This window comes from Pelodiscus sinensis, chromosome 3 (genome assembly GCF_052426305.1).
Source record: "Pelodiscus sinensis isolate ZL-2025 chromosome 3, ASM5242630v1, whole genome shotgun sequence".
NCBI lineage: Eukaryota > Metazoa > Chordata > Testudines > Trionychidae > Pelodiscus > Pelodiscus sinensis.
The window spans coordinates 191226146-191243682 of record NC_143054.1 but is presented as its reverse complement, the minus strand read 5'-3'; the positions used below and the strand labels follow the sequence as shown (position 1 = coordinate 191243682).

Here is a 17537-nt window from a genome sequence, read left to right as displayed (position 1 = left end):
GACCAGGACTTTAACAGGATTCCAAAAGGAACTAGATAAATTCATGGAGGTTATGTCCATCAATACTTATTAGCCAGGATGTGTAGGAATATTGTCTCTTGCCTCTGTTTGTCAGAGACGGGAAATGGATGACAGGGGAGGGATCATTTGATGATTCCCTGTTCCGTCCACTTCCTCTGGGGTATCTGGCATTGGCCGCTGTCGGAAGACAGGATTCTGAGCTAGATGGTCTGACCCAGTCTGGCCATTTGCAGTTCAAAGCATTCTCTCTACAAAGCCCCACATGACTTGCTAAATATGAATAGCCATATGTCTGATTTCTATACAAATGTTGTATCCAGGGGTTCTCTACTGCCCTGATCTTTTGGGGGGGTGAGTTGTCCCTAAGAACAGAATTTTCCTTCCTGGCCTAAGCTCAGTCATTTCTGTGACCTGCGAAGAGGGTAATAAGCTTTCTCTTATTACACATGTTCACTGTCTCACATGGGGTACCCCTACCAACACTCTTCTTTTTCAGAAAGAATTTGTGCTCCTTCTCCTGAAGGACTTAATACGGGGCACAGAGGAGCTTTTTCTTCATGGAGGCAGAATGGTGAACAACTTGGAGTTAATGTGGCTTTTGCACTCTGGGTTGTCTAGTTACAAAACTAGGACACCTTTTGTTTTCTGCATACTGTGGCTTTAAAGTTCTATTCAGCAGCCATTGTGTTGTCATAAACCCACGCAGGCAGGCAGAGGAGCAGCACACTATACTCTCTCTCGCCTTTGTTCTTCCTTGCTATTCTTAATCGAGACAAGAAATCATATCAGCTTGGGGGCATGATTCCTAATAGGCCATGGAAGCACAATACAGCTTATCCACTGGATTATCCTGGTGACACGCTAATTGAAGGTTTCCCGGAAACCGAATCCCCAAGAACTGGTGTGGAAGTCATCTGTAAAATCTTTAGGGGCATTTCCTTTCCACTGTTCCTCAGCCAGCTACAGAAGTGAAAAATCAGGTGAGGCAAGTGATTTTTTAAAGAAGAATGCTGCTGACAATAATAATAACTATTACTTTTAAATGTTTATTCTGGAAACTTAATAATGTGTTTCAGCCAGAATGTGATGAGCAAAATGTAATTGTGCCAAATCTGGAAACTAAAGTGAGTAACAAAATTATGAAGCTGACAATTACTATTCTTTAAGTTCAAATCGCAGCACATCCTTAACTATGGAGCTATTAGTAACACCCCTCTGATATTAATGGCCAAAACGTCTACTGGAAAAAAAACCCCTGGAGGGACAAGTTTTAAAACTGCATTTTTTTACACCTTCGCTGCTTTCAGAATGAGTGGAGTGTTATAAACTCATAGGTTGTGTCTACACTGGACCCCTTTTCCGGAAAAGGGATGCAAATGAGAAGTCGGAATTGCAAATGCAGCGGGGATTTAAATTTTCCCCACTTCATTTGTATAAACATGGAACCAGGAACAAGGGACCTTTCGGAAAAGGCTTTATTTTCCGAAAGATCCCTGTCTAGACTGGCGCTTTTTTCCGGCAAAGCCCTGAGCCGGAAGAAAGCGGCAGCCATGTTCATGCAAATGGAGTGGGGAAAATTTAAATCCCCGCTGCATTTGCGATTCCGACTTATCTCATCTGCATCCCTTTTCCGGAAAAGGGGTCCAGTGTAGACACAGCCTTGCAGTTGTATCCTTAGGCTTTAAGGAAAATACCAAATATCACACTTATTATACGTCTACACAGCAGGTCTAAAGTCGAATTAAGCTAAGCAACTTCAGCTATGTCAATTGTGTAGCGGAAGTCGAAATAGCTTAATTCGGCTTTTGGCGCTGTCTACACAGCAGGAAGTCAAAGGAAGAGCACTCTTCCTTCAACTTCCCTTACTCCTCGTGAAATGAGGGTTACCAAGAGTTGGAGTAAGAAGTCCTTCAGTTCGACATTATTTCGAAATAAAGGCTTGCTGTGTAGACATGCACTATTATTTCGGAATAACGTCAATTATTCCAAAATGATGCTGCAGTGTAGATATACCCTAAGATCCTAGAGTCATGGGATTAAATGAGGAACTCAGCTTTCATTTTTTAAATAATAGGTACATTTTCTTGTAAATGTGACCCAAACATATCACGAACTTTAAAATGCCAGAGGATAAATAAAAAAAATCCCACGTTTATTTTTTTTTAAAATCTCATTATTTTCAAGCCAGTCTCATGCTCATTAGAGTCTTGAATCATGACTTTTGCATACCTGGGGTTGACAATAGTGGGCAGCATGAGCTTATTAAGAAGTCCATTTCAGGAAGTCCAGCAAACCTTCCTGTTTTAATTATTGCATATGATTTAGGTCCATACTGTAAAAGATTTTTTGGGAGCTAACTTTTTTAATGCAGTTAGGCACTTAAACACCCTGGAGGACCCATTGTTAATCATTTACCCAATTTCTTTTTATTTGTCACTTTCTCCAAAAGCAGCAGCAGCACCTTTCTATCCTCAAACAACCTGCAATTGTTTAGCTGCCCGTCCATGTCTATCCTGACAATCCAGACTGTCCTGCTACTGCAAGGCATGTCTGTGTGTCACATTTCAGAATAAAACAACTCATTAAACTCGGCATTCCCTTCATACTCAGCAGTAGAATGATTCCCATCTTTCATGGAGCTGTCCTGTCACAGAGGAAACCACCAAGATGCTGTTTTGCAAGTCTATTTTGTAGAAAACACAGCTATTTATATCCCCAGTGCTGCAGTGCAGCGTTGGGAAGTGATCATCAAAGACATTTTGATTACATGAATACGAGTCAGTTTCCAAGACATCCTTGTGATGCAAATAGTCTTCCCGTGAGAGGTACGCATGGGGTCTTTTGAGACTGAGGCAGCTGTTGGGATGAGGGCTGCACTGCTTTTCGATCATGCAAGGTAAGCAGGGTGGAGTCTGATCAGTACTTAGGTGGGAGACTTCTAAGGCAGATTGTGTGCTGCAGGGAGTAGCTTTCATGCTTCCCATCTGTGGCAGATTCTTCCCCTTGAGTCAGTACAAAATCAATGGTTCTGTCAGCTGCTCCTGCTGAGGCTGCCTTTAATAAATGATTTTGGTTTTGCTTATTAAAAATCCCAAAGCTCTTCTTGCAAGAGCTGGACTCTCAATCCCGATACCAGGTCCAGATTCCAGTCTGGGTAATTAAATTCTGCCTACCTAAATTCCTAGCACCCATTAGACAATACTCTTCTACATCCTAAGCTCAGTGTTGCAGGGGCGGATGAACAGCTGATGTGTTCTCACTCAAAGTTATAAATCACTCATCCATGGTGCAAATGATTCCTGTGCAGCCCAGTGGTTGGTGATCATTAGAAATGGCAGATGCTATATTACTGCCCTGATTATTATTATTACTCTCTCTCTCTAATAACTCCCTCTCTCACGCAAGTCCCTGTCATTAGTAGTGATCAAAACTAGGCCAGTTAGTCTTCTGGGGGCACTAGTAAAGTGGAAAACCTTATGGAAAAGAAATGCAAAGAGATCCGGTTAGCTGGTGAGGGACGTTTCTTTCCTCCCCAACCATTCATTTTCAACTTAGAGTGAATTTAGCAAACTTTGTTCTGAATTATAAATACAGGTTGAACCTCCCTGGTCTGGCATCTTTGGGACAAGTGGATTTGCTGGACCAGGGGAGGTCTCTTTCCTCATGGCCCTTGCTAGTCCACTGCCAACAGGCTAGGGCTCCAGCCTGGCCCCACTGCTGCCCCAGCCCTCTAGGGCTCTCTAGCTGCTGCCAGCCCTACTGCTGCCAGGACCAGAGTGGCACAGCCAGAGCTCCGAAGCCGGGGTCAGAGCTCCACAGCCACCCGACTCCATGTCCGGGGCTGGGGTGGAGGGCCGGGGCTGAAGATCCACAAATGGGGCCAGAGCTCCGTGGCTGCCATCGGGGATGGGGCTAAAGCTTCCCAGTTGCTGGAGCCAAAATGGGGCTGGGACTGGACCTCCCTGGTTGTCACGGGGGTCGCAGCTCCTTAGCCATGTCCGGAGCTCCACAGCTGCTGCCAGGCTGGAGCTCCCCAGCCACTGGAGCTTGAACTCCCCACCATGTCCCATCCCACCTCCCCAACACTGGGCTCCCGAATGAGTCACAGTCCCCGTTACCATGCTCCTGTCCCTCCCCCACCAGACCTCCCTGTTCCTGGGCTCTCTGGTCCAGGAACATCTGTGGTTGTGCCGGACCATGGATGGTGCCAGATCAGAGCTCTGGTTAAGGGATGTGCAACCTGTAGTACTGAGAACATTCTGCATGAAGAATCTGAGCCAGTATCCTTATTTTGCCTTTCGTCTCTGCTGCAGTTGACATGCTCTGTCCCTTTTCAGTCCTTTTGGATCAATGTAAAGGCACATTATATAGCAGGAAGGTCTTATTTTATTTCTGTACATTCCTCTAGGGTATGTGTATCATGAGGATTAGCTTGTTCCAGGATTTCAGCAATGTAACCCAAACCTCTTGTTTCACTTCCAGTTGGTGCTATGCCCTATTCAAGGTAGAAAAGATGGTGTGTGTTCATAATTTCAAAAGGCAGCATTTTACCTGACTGGTTTATCTACATTTCTCATTCAGTTTTACCTCTTCTATCTGTTCTCGCATCAATTGCTCTAAACCAGCAAATACTTAAGCACCTGCTTAGGTTTATCTCTGAAGTTAGTCTCCATTACCTTCAAGGGCCAGTAAGGTTTTCTCTGACCTAACAGTAGATATTCCCCCCTGCAGCTTGTTAGCAGATCATTGCTTTCAAAAGGGGCTACTAAGATGAATAAAATTACAGGTTTATATATGACCTATATGATGATAAATTTTTTCTCACTTCTGTCTTCCTTTTGTAAATATCTACTAAGATCTAGTGCCAGTTCCACATCCCTTCGCATACGTACAGTTTTCCTGGCCCCACAAATAAATATCCTCCACCTCTCTTTAGATTCCATATTTTCCTCTGTTTGTCACTTAATGAGTCCTTTAGTGGAGTTTCTCTGAGGTTTGCTTCCATTGATTTCGGTAGAAGCATGTTCAGGCCTTTGATTGGAATGCACCAACAAATCTAGTCAATGGCTTGCCTGGATCTAGCCCCCAGGGCTATCCTCCCCCTTCCCCAGCATTGGGGAGCCCAAACTGGTGCTCCAGCCTGCCATCTCCCTCATGCACCCCCCACCCCGGGCTGGAGCACACAAAATCTACTAGCCTGGGCCCTGCTAGGCTTTGGTGTACAAAAAGAATGTGAGGAGTGTCGTTCTCCTGTTCAGTCTGGTGCCACACCAGTGAGGGTTGGTTGGTTGGTTGGTTCTCACTTGTGTGCAGCCCCCAACTGATTTTTCTGTGGGTCAGCAGCTCCCAACCCAAAAAAGGTTCCCCACCCCTGGTGTAAACAGTGTACTCGTAGATCCAGGTGAAAGTCACCCCTGGGTGGAGAATCAACACATGGACTTTGGCTGCTAAGGTGGTATATGGTCCCTCATAGGGTACGTCTAGACTACCACGTTTTGTCGACGGACGTTTTGTCGACAGATACTGTCGACAAAACTTCCGTCGACAAAGAGCGTCCAGACACATTGAGTTCTGTCGACAAAGCAAGCTGCTTTGTCGACAGAACTCCGTAGTCTGGACGCAGTGTTACAGGCAATAAATAACACCTTCTGTCGACACGTTATGTCGACAGAACTCAGCGGTAGTGTAGACGCTGGTATAGTTTTGTCGACAAAAGTCCACTTTTGTCGACAAAACTAGGTAGTCTAGACACACCCATACTGGCCTCCTGCAAAGGGCTGAATTTCATCCACTGAGAATAAAGTCTGATACGCGAAACAAAATCTGTAGGATAACATTATCATGATGGTTTTGAAGAAAGACAAAGATCCCAGTTTGTCTTCCTGCAGCCAGTCTGGGCAAGTTCAAGAATTGTTTGGGTAGCAGGAAAGCACTTCTTGCTGAAGACAGTCTATCCTCTGTTTAGCAAAGATGGAAGTTGCATCAGGAGGGAAGAGCTGCCGATTCACTTTAGAGACTGGCATGGAGAAAGAGCTTATGCAGTATTGTATAAAAATCTTGAGATGAAGATTTTATGAAGAATTGCATTTAATGAGAAAAATAGCAGTTTGATGTCATGGGTTTTTCCTAAACTGGAGTACTGTGTGCACTATAAACTGTCCCACAAGAATAGTATGGAATTCTTTTCTTGTGAATTTCCCTGAGACCCTATACAAACTGGTAAGGAGCGTGTCTAATATCTTTGAAGCTACCTCATTTTGTCTCCCTTTCTGGTGTAATTACATTCCAGTTTTATTAAAGGACAGACAAGTCAGTAAATTTAAAGGACACAGACATGCTAAAAATCATATTTTCAAATCCCTTGCCTATGTTGTAAATAACATTAGATTATTAAATCCAAAGGATTTTTCAGAATTACTTTTCATTCTGTTATTGTGTTGGTTCACTTCTTGATTTTCTCAGATTGGACTTTGAAATAAACAAGGCAGTTTCCGTCTGTAGTTGATTTCACTTTCAGGGGTATGTAGCTGCAGGGTTTAATTTGAAAACATATGGAGGAAATGTTTGTTTAGTTTGTTATTTTTTTAAAGAAAGCCTCCTGCTGGACTTCTTTTAAACAAAGGTAACTCTTCTATCACTCTTAGAGGAAATAATGGAATTTGAAAGAACCCGTGTCCCTAGCATGGTGGTTCCCAAATGGGGTTCCGCGAAGTAAAAATAAGGGTTCTGTGAGAAAATTCCATTACAGTAACATTTTATGATTTAAAAAATAATTAATATTTAAACATTTGTGAATTTTATTGAAAACAATTTTTATTTGTGTCTGCCATGATAAGTGTCCCTGTGTAATGCCAGCTTCGTCAGAGAGTGGGGATGATGATGTCACTACTCAGCGCTGTGCGTGCAGTCAGTCAGTAGTTCGATCGTCTGTTATATACCACTGTAAATCCACGTACTCACTCTCAGGGAGCATAGATCACGTTGGCGACTGAATATGAATATACTAGCGCCGCGTCGGACAAAGTCGAAGTTTCCGCTGTCAAACCAGTTGCTTGTATGGAAGTGCGCAGGTAGTGCTCTCACGAATATTTTACTTTGGTCTAGTCGCATGATTCTTGTATTTAAAAATTTAACTGTGACAAATATAAATTGACTATGACAGATTCATCTACTTATCTACAATACAGAACAATAATACTTATTTGTGGTCTACTTTTTCAGCTCCATATATAAGACTGTTATTAGGGGCTCCTCAAAATTCTTTCGAGTTAAAAAGGGTTCCGTGACCATATCAAATTGGGAAACACTGCCCTAACAATATCCCTTAACACTTATCAAGAAAATTTACCATGGAGTTTTCTTCTCATTAATTACAGATGCAGGCCCATCTTGTTTCTTAACAGAAGATGGACCTTGGAAATATATTTTTATTGCAGCCTGATCCAACTAACTTTGTGACAGAGACAATCAATGGATACCCAAGGGAGCTCTATAGGTTTAAAAACTCCAGGTTCATCTTCCTAGGATGCTCAGGTCCTTATTATATTTAATTCTTTAGCACAACTCACACAATTTGCGCCCTGATGCGACTTCCTCTGGTCAACAGAAAGACTCCTATTGATTTTAGCGTGTGCTGGATCAAGCCATTAATCCTTTAACTGAGTGCTCATTAAGAAGTAGAACATTAGAAATAAAGCCTGAGAAAGCAAGCCTGTTTCCCTCCTACACCCATCTCACGGTTCTGACAGCTGCTGTGGCAAGGATCTTGTATTCTTTTCTTGGCTATTAGCAGATCTGTCAATCAGGGAGGGATTGGCAGCACTTTGCACTCCACTCATGGGGGTTGTAGAATGACCCATGCTACACCAAGGATTTTTCTTATTACTTGTCTCTCACTGTTTTTCTTTCAAACGTTCGCTTTTCTGACACCTTGGACCGTTGGAGCACTAGTGTGAGCACACTGGGTACAGCTTCCCTACAACAAAGAGAAGTAGCCTGAGGACGGCCTTTTAAAAAGGCCCTTATGTACCCAATTCCTTCCAGCTAATTTTTTCAATAGAAATTTGATTTCCTCTTCTGCAAACAATGTTTGCCTGCAGCTCTAAACAGAAACCCTCCTCCTGCGTAACAGCAAGATTTACTGTTCAAATTTGCAAGCCCGTTCTACTGAGATTTTAAAGCCTGTTGGAAATATTTGTACTTTCATTCATTCTGACAGTAGCTTGATTACTTGGGGCTTGAGGGCTTGGTCTGGCAACCCTTGCACACATGCTTAGGGTGATTGTGGAATCTCCATCTCTGGAGATATTTAAGAGTAGGTTAGATAAATGTCTATCAGGGATGGTCTAGACAGTACTGGGTCCTGCCATGAGGGCAGGGGACTGGACTCGATGACCTCTCGAGGTTCCTTCCAGTCCTAGTATTCTATGATTTTACGAGCAGTGGTGTTTTCAGTGGAGCCACATCAGGACGGGGTGGCAGAGAAATGGCTGCAGGACTGGACCCATGTTCAGCTCACTTGCTTTCTTCTCTCATGAATACATTAATCCCTAAGAGCCACAGGAATGGACCCTGACCCCTTCTATGCTAGGTGCTGTGCAAATACCAAACACCAGGGCTTTACTTTGTGAGCTTGGCATACTGTTTGGTAATCAAACCAGACTTATTTCAAACCCCAGCCTTTCCATATTACCTTGATGTCTATTTCGTATCCTGTTTTTTTTTTAAATGGGAGTGTACAATTAATATTCTGTATCATAGAAGGTCAATTCATGCAGATCTTACTATCGGGACCTTTTTGTCCACTATTGTACCACTCCACTAATGACAAAACTCCTGTTGACATTAGTGGTAAAGGGTCAGGTCCTGTGAGAACCTATTACACCAATTTTACCATTGTTGCCAGTTTGTGTGGTTTTCTGCGCATGGCAATAGTTAGTAGTTTTCCTCAAGTCTCAGCTCCTGGAGGCAAGTGGTTTCATGAAAATATTCCATATCAAAATTTAAAAAACCCAGTGCCTGGCCCTCCCAGTTGCAGCTAAAGATGTGAACTACATGCACTTTAAAATCTCAGAACCCCGCCAGGCAAACAGAAGGATCAAAGGCCTGGTCTACACTATAGCAGGAGGTTGACTTAAGATATGCAACTCCAGCTGCATAAATTACGTAGCCGGAGTTGACATATCTTAAATAGCATTTCCGCACCATGCACAAGGTAGGAGGTTGACAGGAGCAAACACTCCTGTAAGCTTCCCTTAATCTTCGTGAAAAGCAGGAGTACCAGCACCAACAGGAGTGCTCTCTGAGTTTGATTTAGCAGGTCTTCACTAGACCCACTAAATCAAACTCTGGAAGATTGACCACAGCAGCGTCGATCTTCTGCGTAGCGTAAATATGGCCCTAGAATGTTGATCTATATGGTGAGTCTTGTGATTGTAAGGACTTGGTTCATGATTTTTGAATTCTTGCAGTTGGTGATACTGCTTTCCTCCTACTGGGCCTATAACTGCTGCTTTCCTCTCACTGGGCCTATAATTGCTCCCATTGATGGCAAAACTCCCATTGATTTCAGGGGAAGCAATTACAGCTTCAGTACTGCTTTAGTGCCTGCTTTCAGTACTGGCTTGAGATAGCCCTATGACAATGTCCAGGTGTAGCTCACAATGCCTATAAAGTTCAGGGCTATTTGTATATGTGGGCTTGGTTCTGGCTCATTTCAAGGAATCCATCTCTAGGATGAGGATCCATGCATTTCTGCCATGAGAATCAAGCTCCATAGACAGTATTTTGAGATTACAGACCATTTGGCTTTTCCCATTATAGCATCATATCTGTTTGTAGCAATTAGCATCTGGACCCAGGGATTTGTTTTATAATGAAATGTCGGTGGCCACATGGGCGGGAGGGATTATTGTACCAGAGAGTCATATCCTATTGCTTGTGTTTCTCAGTTACCCTTTGTATTCAATTACCTTTCCTGTTTGCTGCTGTGATAGGAAGACAGCAGTGGATTATTTCTCTCTAACATGGGGAGCGTGACCTTGGGGGCCTTTGTAAAGCTCTGCGGAAGAGTGAGGTGTCGTTATACCGCTGCACCTTTCATTAACCCCTGGCTTTCCTTTCAACATCCATACGTGAAAGTCAGAATCAGATTACAACATATAGCATTTATTTCATTTGAAACCCATCACTGACAGCAGCACTTAATTAACTTTGCATCATCTCACACCATGTCATCTGCTACTTTGGAATCATCAATGTGGAATTTTTTTTAACCAGCAAGGTCTCATTAAAAAAAAGTTGGCATATAAAACGGAACACTATACATCTTCTATACCTCTATAATTTCTGTAGTAAGATGATGGCCTGAAACATAAGTCCAGGTATCACAGGCCCAGGGTGAGGCCTAAGGCCTAGACAGAAATGGTCAAGACTTTACTAATATAAAGCAAAGAGAAGCTGTGAGCAAGAGGCAGGTCCCTGATTATAGAAGTTGGCAAGAACAGGGCTGATATTACAGAAACACTTATACCTAAGAGGTACTGGACATAGGATGTAAGCACACTCCAGAGGGGTCATAACAGAGCACCTTGGTACCAATACACACCCCTCAGATAACAAGAACATACCAACCCAGGTTCAGGACAGGGTCTGAACTGACAGCATGATAGCTAATGATCGAACCCCCATGTACAAGGAAATGGGTAGTTCTAGGTAATGTCAGAGGGTGGCAACCTGATACATCAGGAGTGGTGAGTAACTTGTTTGTACCTATGTATAAAAGTGTACCCCAAAAAGTTGTCCTTGTCTGACTTAGGGGGCAGTGATGTGTTCCCATATCACCAAGTTGTTCCATTGTTAGGAGGTACATGAGCATAGTGGTTGGTAGAGTCTACAGACAACTATTATTGTACATTGTTTAACAATAAACGAATCTAGGCGCCTTCGATACTTATCTGATCTTGTGGTCTTTTGGGGCTCTCTTAGAGTCTACTGTGGTGGCTATTTGTGAAAGCCAACACAACATATAGAGGAGCACACACACACAGCCGAATGGTTATCAACAGGAGACCTGTCAGAGCACCACACCAGTGAATCCTAACTGCTACAATCTCTAATCAGTGCAGTTGACATCTTGAGTATAAATTTTTAAGTACCTTCCATTACAGTCAGTGTTTAAAAATAAACAAAACTCAGAATGGTTCTGTCCACCCTGCTAGGGTTGCCAGTTGTCCGGTTTTGAACTGGACAGTCCAGTATTTGAGCTTTCTGATAAGGAAACAAATTGAGGAAATATAAATGTCCGGTATTTTGTAAATAAGATGTAATGTAGATTATGAGGTAATGTCAAGTGTATCTGGTATTTTTGTTGAAACCATCTGACAAACCTACACCCAGTACCTGGAAGATGTTATTCCCAGCTCAGGTGGATGGACGCACACTAACTCTAAACCACAATCTAAGCTTAATATATTAAAAGAGATTGGACATGAGTAGCAAATTCTACCCCAATCATTGATTTAGGCAGTTTGCAGAAATTCTTGAGGGCACGCTGCTCTTGCTTGCTGCTTAAAATTCCAGATATTCCTTTTACAGGCAAGAAATCTCTCTAGCCTGGATTTGCCTCCTCTTCCCCCCCCACCCGATTCCTCCTCTTCCCCCCCCCCCCCCCCCCCGGTTCAATCCCTTGTTTCTCAAGTGTTTCCAGCAGTCTTTTTAGGCAGGAAGTCCATGAAGGAGAACCCAGATGATGTCACTGCCCTGCCTAAAAGACCTTTTCAGTATGTCAGGAGGCCTGAGTCTCCAATTTTAATTCCCATGCCTTTCAGTGGGAAAATAGTAATATTCTGTGATGGATTCCAGGATCAGGTGGCTTGGTCACATGTCTCTCTAGGGCCAGAGCACCCATAACTCAGAGGTAGTTTGTAGTCCTCAGAAAGGCTTCCCAGGGGGAGAGTACCATCTTCTAAGAACTATTGTTCTGCCTAATGGCCCTTCCCCATCATCCATCTACACTGATTGCATGCTGTCTAGTGGGCATTCCCCAGAGGTAAGCACATTTCTAATAGATGCATAGACAATATTGCTAACTTCTGATCCAACTATGAAATGTGCATACAAACAGGATAACCGTATTCAGTAAATCTAACCTTTTCAATGATAGCTTATATGCCTTATCTTGCATAAAATACAAAGTGATGCCATAATTATATCTTAATAATATTATGACGACGAATACGGGGTGTAATGCCGCACGTTCCATTTTCAGTCTAATTGATCTGCCGCGCCCTTTGCTTTCTGAGACAATTGAATTGACCGGTGTCTATGGTCAGTTGCTGGAGGAACAACCCCACAGAGCAGCAGGCCCTGATGTAAGACATCACGGGGGTGACTTTTTTTCTAGAGGAAACGGTGGCCAAGACACAATGTCCTTGATGCCAGCTGCAAAAGTATATTGTGTGTGGAAGAACTGAATAATGCTACAGAAAAAAAGGAGGTGGGGGAAATTTTAGGTGGAAAGACAGTCACAATGTCAAGATGCAAGCTGCCAGCCAAATTCAGGCACCTAAAAGTGCTGTGCTACAAAAAGAAAACAACAAATAAATAAGCCCTAGATTTTAATTATGGTGTTCTTTCATTCATGCACAAAATTAAAAACCTACCCGTCCTCCATTATTCTCTTTTTTTTAATTAAGAGGTTTTGCTACATTAAATGGCAGCTATTAGATGCATTAAATGCCATCAGATAGAACTAGTGCAACCAAACGATTCCTTTCTCCAGATTACTTAGGAAGGGCCAACCCCTGCCCTCTCTGTGGAGGCAAGGGATATACAGAATGACTTCCCTTCCCCCACAGCTGTAGGGCAGATTAAAAACCGAGTGCTTAGCAGAACGCAAGCAAGTTATGATCACTCTGGCCTGTTCAGCCCAGTCCTGAGGGGAACTTGGCCATCTTAGGGCATGGTCTGACTGCTGACCCCTTTCATGTGCTGCACTCAGGAACACATGCCGAGGGAGAGGTGTAACTGGTCCTCTCTGGTGGGCACTTGATGTCTGTGACATTCCATTCCATGCGCTTTCTGAAAGTGTACTTGTGATTCGAATATGATGCAACGGAGACGTTTTTTATGCAAGATAACACACGTAAGGTGTCCTGGGAAAAGTGATGATTTACTGAATACAAATAACCTGTTTCTATGCATGTATCATTTTTGTATCTGAAGTTAGGAATATTGACTAATGTAACTGTATTTCAACTATGCTACTTTGAGTGATGCCCAATGCTAACACTTCGGGTACTACCGTGAAAAAGCCAGATCCTTTACGGAGGACAATAGACAGTGAAAAGGTTTGTCTTTCCTGTGGATGCGCTATACAGCTACTGACTGATGAACTCTGTGATGCTACAGAATCAGGTGTCCTGGTCATCCGACACTAACCTCCATCTTGGACTCCTGAACTGCTCCACTGGGAGCTAGGAGAATCAAACAAAGCATTCTGCCATATGGAAACCCTATATAAGGCAGGAGAGGAAACAATCAAGGTCTTCAGTTTGATTCACTGCTGCTTCTCCCCCAAAAAGGAATACTTGAAAACACCTGCACACAAAAAGAATTGGAACTAACACAGGGCAAAGGGGGGAGGGAGAAGAAACAACTGGACCTAAACTAGAAAGACACATCTAGCCTGAAAAGGACTCTACCTAAAACTATATCTAGGTAGAAGAATTATTATTTGTAGCCAGTTTCTTTAGTGAATCAGTCTTAGTTTGTGTGCTTCCCTTTATTTTCTTAATAATAAGCTTTGTTCAGTTTTCTACTTCTTTAACCACCTAAACTACAGCTGCTGTAGTTACATTTATTTCTTGTTTATAATACAACCCAGTTTGCGTGGTTTCTATATGGCGGGGCCAGACGTTGGGCAGACTTCCCTCTACACTGAAGGAGAAGGCAAGTTTCATACAAGTTTGGGTCCGTATGCTAAGGGAGGTGGATATCTGGGTGCTGCGGCAAGTCCCTTAAGCCCTCCCAGGGCTGATCTCAGTGTCTGTATTGTTGTGCATGGCCCTGCCTGTGTGCCTGGCTGGAAGAGGCTTGTGAGTCTGGCCCAGCAAGACCAGGTAAAGCCTGACAGACTAGGATGATTCAGTGATATCTCAGCACATTCGGTAACCTCTGACAGGGTCCCTCAGAAAGCTTTAGGAATGCACCATCATGCTGCATAGCTCCCTGCACCCCTCTCCTCCTCTCTCTCCTCAGTATACCTCATACAGGTAAGAGTGTGAGGGTTAGGACTTTATTCTGCAGATATCTCCAATAATATCAGAGTCACCATGTTGTTCCCAGCAGCTGCTAATAATAAATGTGTCATTAAAGAGAGGGGGAAGAAAAGAACAGCTTATTTAAGAAGTACTGGGTCAAATCTATGGTGTTCACTTGGCTGATAATTATAACTTTCAATGCAGTAATTTTCAAGTAAGCCTGCTGTTAACATGCTGCCCTTCCTTACTGCCAATTCAATTCCTTTAAAATTTTACATCCTAGTCCTTGTTCTGCCCTGGGGTGTTGTCATAAAATGCAATAATCATCTTCCTTTCTAATTTCCTAATAAAACACCATATTACTTTGCCAATAAAGCTCCAGGTCCTGCTTAGCTGATGTGTTGTGCCCTTTGCTTAAGGCTATTGGAATCTGTTTCTGTACTTAGCTGAGTTATCTAGCAGGAATGACATGGTTAGCTAATTTTACAGGGGACTCCTATGGGACTGATTCAAAGCGCCTTGAAGACAATTGGAGCCTTTCATTGACTTCAGTGGGCTTTGAATCAGGACCTTCGAGAGCTGGGAAACCACGGTGAGTTTACAATGCGCTTCTTAAGACCTTCCCACCTAACTCAGTAGAAGCAACACACCATCTTGGGCCTATCAGTACTCACATAAATGGGTCAATACTGCATCAGCAGGACACCTCACCAGGTAAAAACGGCTGATGTAGCTAAACTCATGCAAGTGACCCTGTAGAAAAACCCTTAGTTGAATGAAGGAAAACACTTCGCATGGAACCCCCTTTCAGGATACGATAAGCTGTCTGATTTACCAAAGGATACAAACTCATGGGTTATGTCTACACTCACGGCTTCTTGCGCAAGAAATATGCAAATGAGGCTAAGCATGGAATATCACTGAGTCTCATTTGCATACCTAATGAGCCACCATTCTTGCAGAAAAGGCTCTTGCACCAGAAGGAGCTGTCTACACTGCTCTTTCTTACGCAAGAAAAACCCTCTTGTGCAATGCCGTTATTCTTGAAAATAATCAGCACAGCAGCATTGCGCAAGAGGGTTTTTCTTGCGCAAGGGGCAGTGTAGACAGCTCCTTCTGGTGCAAGAGCCTATTCTGCAAAAATGGCGGCTCATTAGGTATGCAAATGAGACTCAGTGATATTCCATGCTTAGCCTCATTTGCATATTTCTTGCACAAGAAGCCATGAGTGTAGACATAGCCATGGAGGTAAATGCTTTTGTCTTCTGCATCTCTCTTTTCTTACTAGTCTGTTGCCTGCCCTTAAGCAGCAGACCACCTTTTTCACTATCCCACATTTCAGTGGCAGGAAAGCCACTTGGCTCATGTTGTTTGTTCACAGATAGCAGCTAATGAAACACAGAACTGACCTTTTGTTTCTTTATTGGAAAGGCACTTCTCCAGGAAAGGGCTGTTAATACTCAGTTCATTTGAATGACTATACCCACAGCCTTACCCATATGCATCATACAAAAATTTGGCACACCACTGTGTCTTAATGCCCACCCACTTGCCTCTTCCTATCCCTGCTCTGCTTCCTCCAGAGAGGATCTAGTTAAAAGTGAAGAAGCCTGCCAGAGCTATTCGCAGAACTTGTGAAAGAGCCATTCAAGTGTACTGAAGCCATTTAACCGGCATCTGCCAACCCCTGCCAGCTTCTGAATTTACTGTGTTCGTCTACAGGATCTTAGTTTAAAATTAGTTTTAAGCAAGTTTCATTAGTATGCTGCTGAAGATTATAAGATCACATTAAAAAAAATCATCATCCCCCAGGCTGCCATCCGGCATAGAGGCACCCCTTTCATAGTACGGCATAGGGCCCCATAAACTCTAAGGAGGGCCCTGATTAAGCCACTGTTCTGACTGAAGGGGAAGCAGTAGGAAAATACCTCTGCACAAGGTCATTCCCTCTCCAGTCCCAGTCAGACTCGCTGCCTGGAAGACAGCAAGTACTACCTTATCAAAGACATTTCCACAGAGCAACTTTTTTGCATCTAGAATCCACCAAGTTGTATCAAATAGCAGGTAATTTGCAAACATGTCTGAAGGGAGGACACGCCTCCATCTTCTACAAAACTTCTAATTCACTCCCCAGTTCTCTAAAAGCTACTATTATAACCCAGCACCTCCTCAACACTACTCTGCTTCCATACAGAAATTAGATCGTTAAAAACCCCAGCTATACTGCTGTCTGGTTGTGAGTCAACAACACATGAGAACTCAAAAGCAAGAAGAGACAAAGGAGGCTGCTCTATCAAATAGTCACATCTCACTTCAACTTGCTGTAAGTTGCCTGGCTGCAAACTGACTCCAATTGAACCCTTTGCTACAGAGCCCTTGAGCCTAAAAACAGGATCAGCTCCCTCATCTTCCCACTCTAAGTTTAAAAGCCTGTGATGTACTGAGGCTTGTAGTGGGAACACCTCTCCCTGTAGTTTCCTTAATTAACACATTAAAACCAAATCAATCACAAGTTTAACCTGGAGGGAGTCTTGCAATTTTGCTGCAGCTGGTAATGTTTGCCAAGGAGAGGATGTATCAGCTGACCTTCTTCCTGTTGCTTATGTATCCTGGGTGGAGCTCCTCCAGCAGGAACACTCGTCTCATTGGCCTAATATGGGCTAGTTCAATTGTCTCTTAAGCCAACAAAATCTGTAACAATTGTTTAGCTCCAGGAAAAATAGAAGCATGGAAGTAGCAAAGACATTGGTCTAGGATGTGGGAGGCCTAAGTTGAATTCCCCCATCTTCTTTGTTGAGTCACCTGAATTCCCATCTGTAATAATGCCCTTAACCAATATTTTTTCACTCCTTAAACTTCAGTAAGGTCATTGGGGCTAACATTTTCAAGTGCCTAACTATTAGACCCCTCCATGAGCAGCCTCCTGTTCAAGGTGCTCAGCAGCCCTGGTTTCCCTTGATTTCCATGGGACTTGTGGATTCCCAGGAACACGGAATTTCAAGGCACTTACCTTGGTGCCCAAATGGATGCACTTGAGTTTGAAAATGTTGCTCTGTACTTTTAGGGGTTCTTGACGTAACGATTCTCACTATGGGTCATTGGTGGGCACTGAACCTTAGACCTTTAATTCAAGTGATAAAAGGCTAATCTTTCAGGTCCAGCCTCTAAGCACAATCTTCTGTGAAACTTTCCACCATCCCACACTGACAGGTTTCCTACCAGCCCCTTTTCAGGGAATGGTATTAGAGTCAGTCC

The 17537-nt window shown here is 43.3% G+C and overlaps 1 protein-coding gene across 1 annotated transcript in view; it reads left to right on the top strand.

Annotated features, from left to right (window-relative positions):
- The first annotated feature begins 762 nt into the window (after positions 1-762).
- The window catches only part of BTBD3 (BTB domain containing 3), a 52163-nt gene continuing 35388 nt past the window's right edge, over positions 763-17537 (top strand). The window contains exon 1 of the mRNA XM_025177958.3: positions 763-1001. The gene's annotated coding sequence lies outside the window, so the exon portion shown is untranslated. The remainder of the gene's footprint in view (positions 1002-17537) is intronic.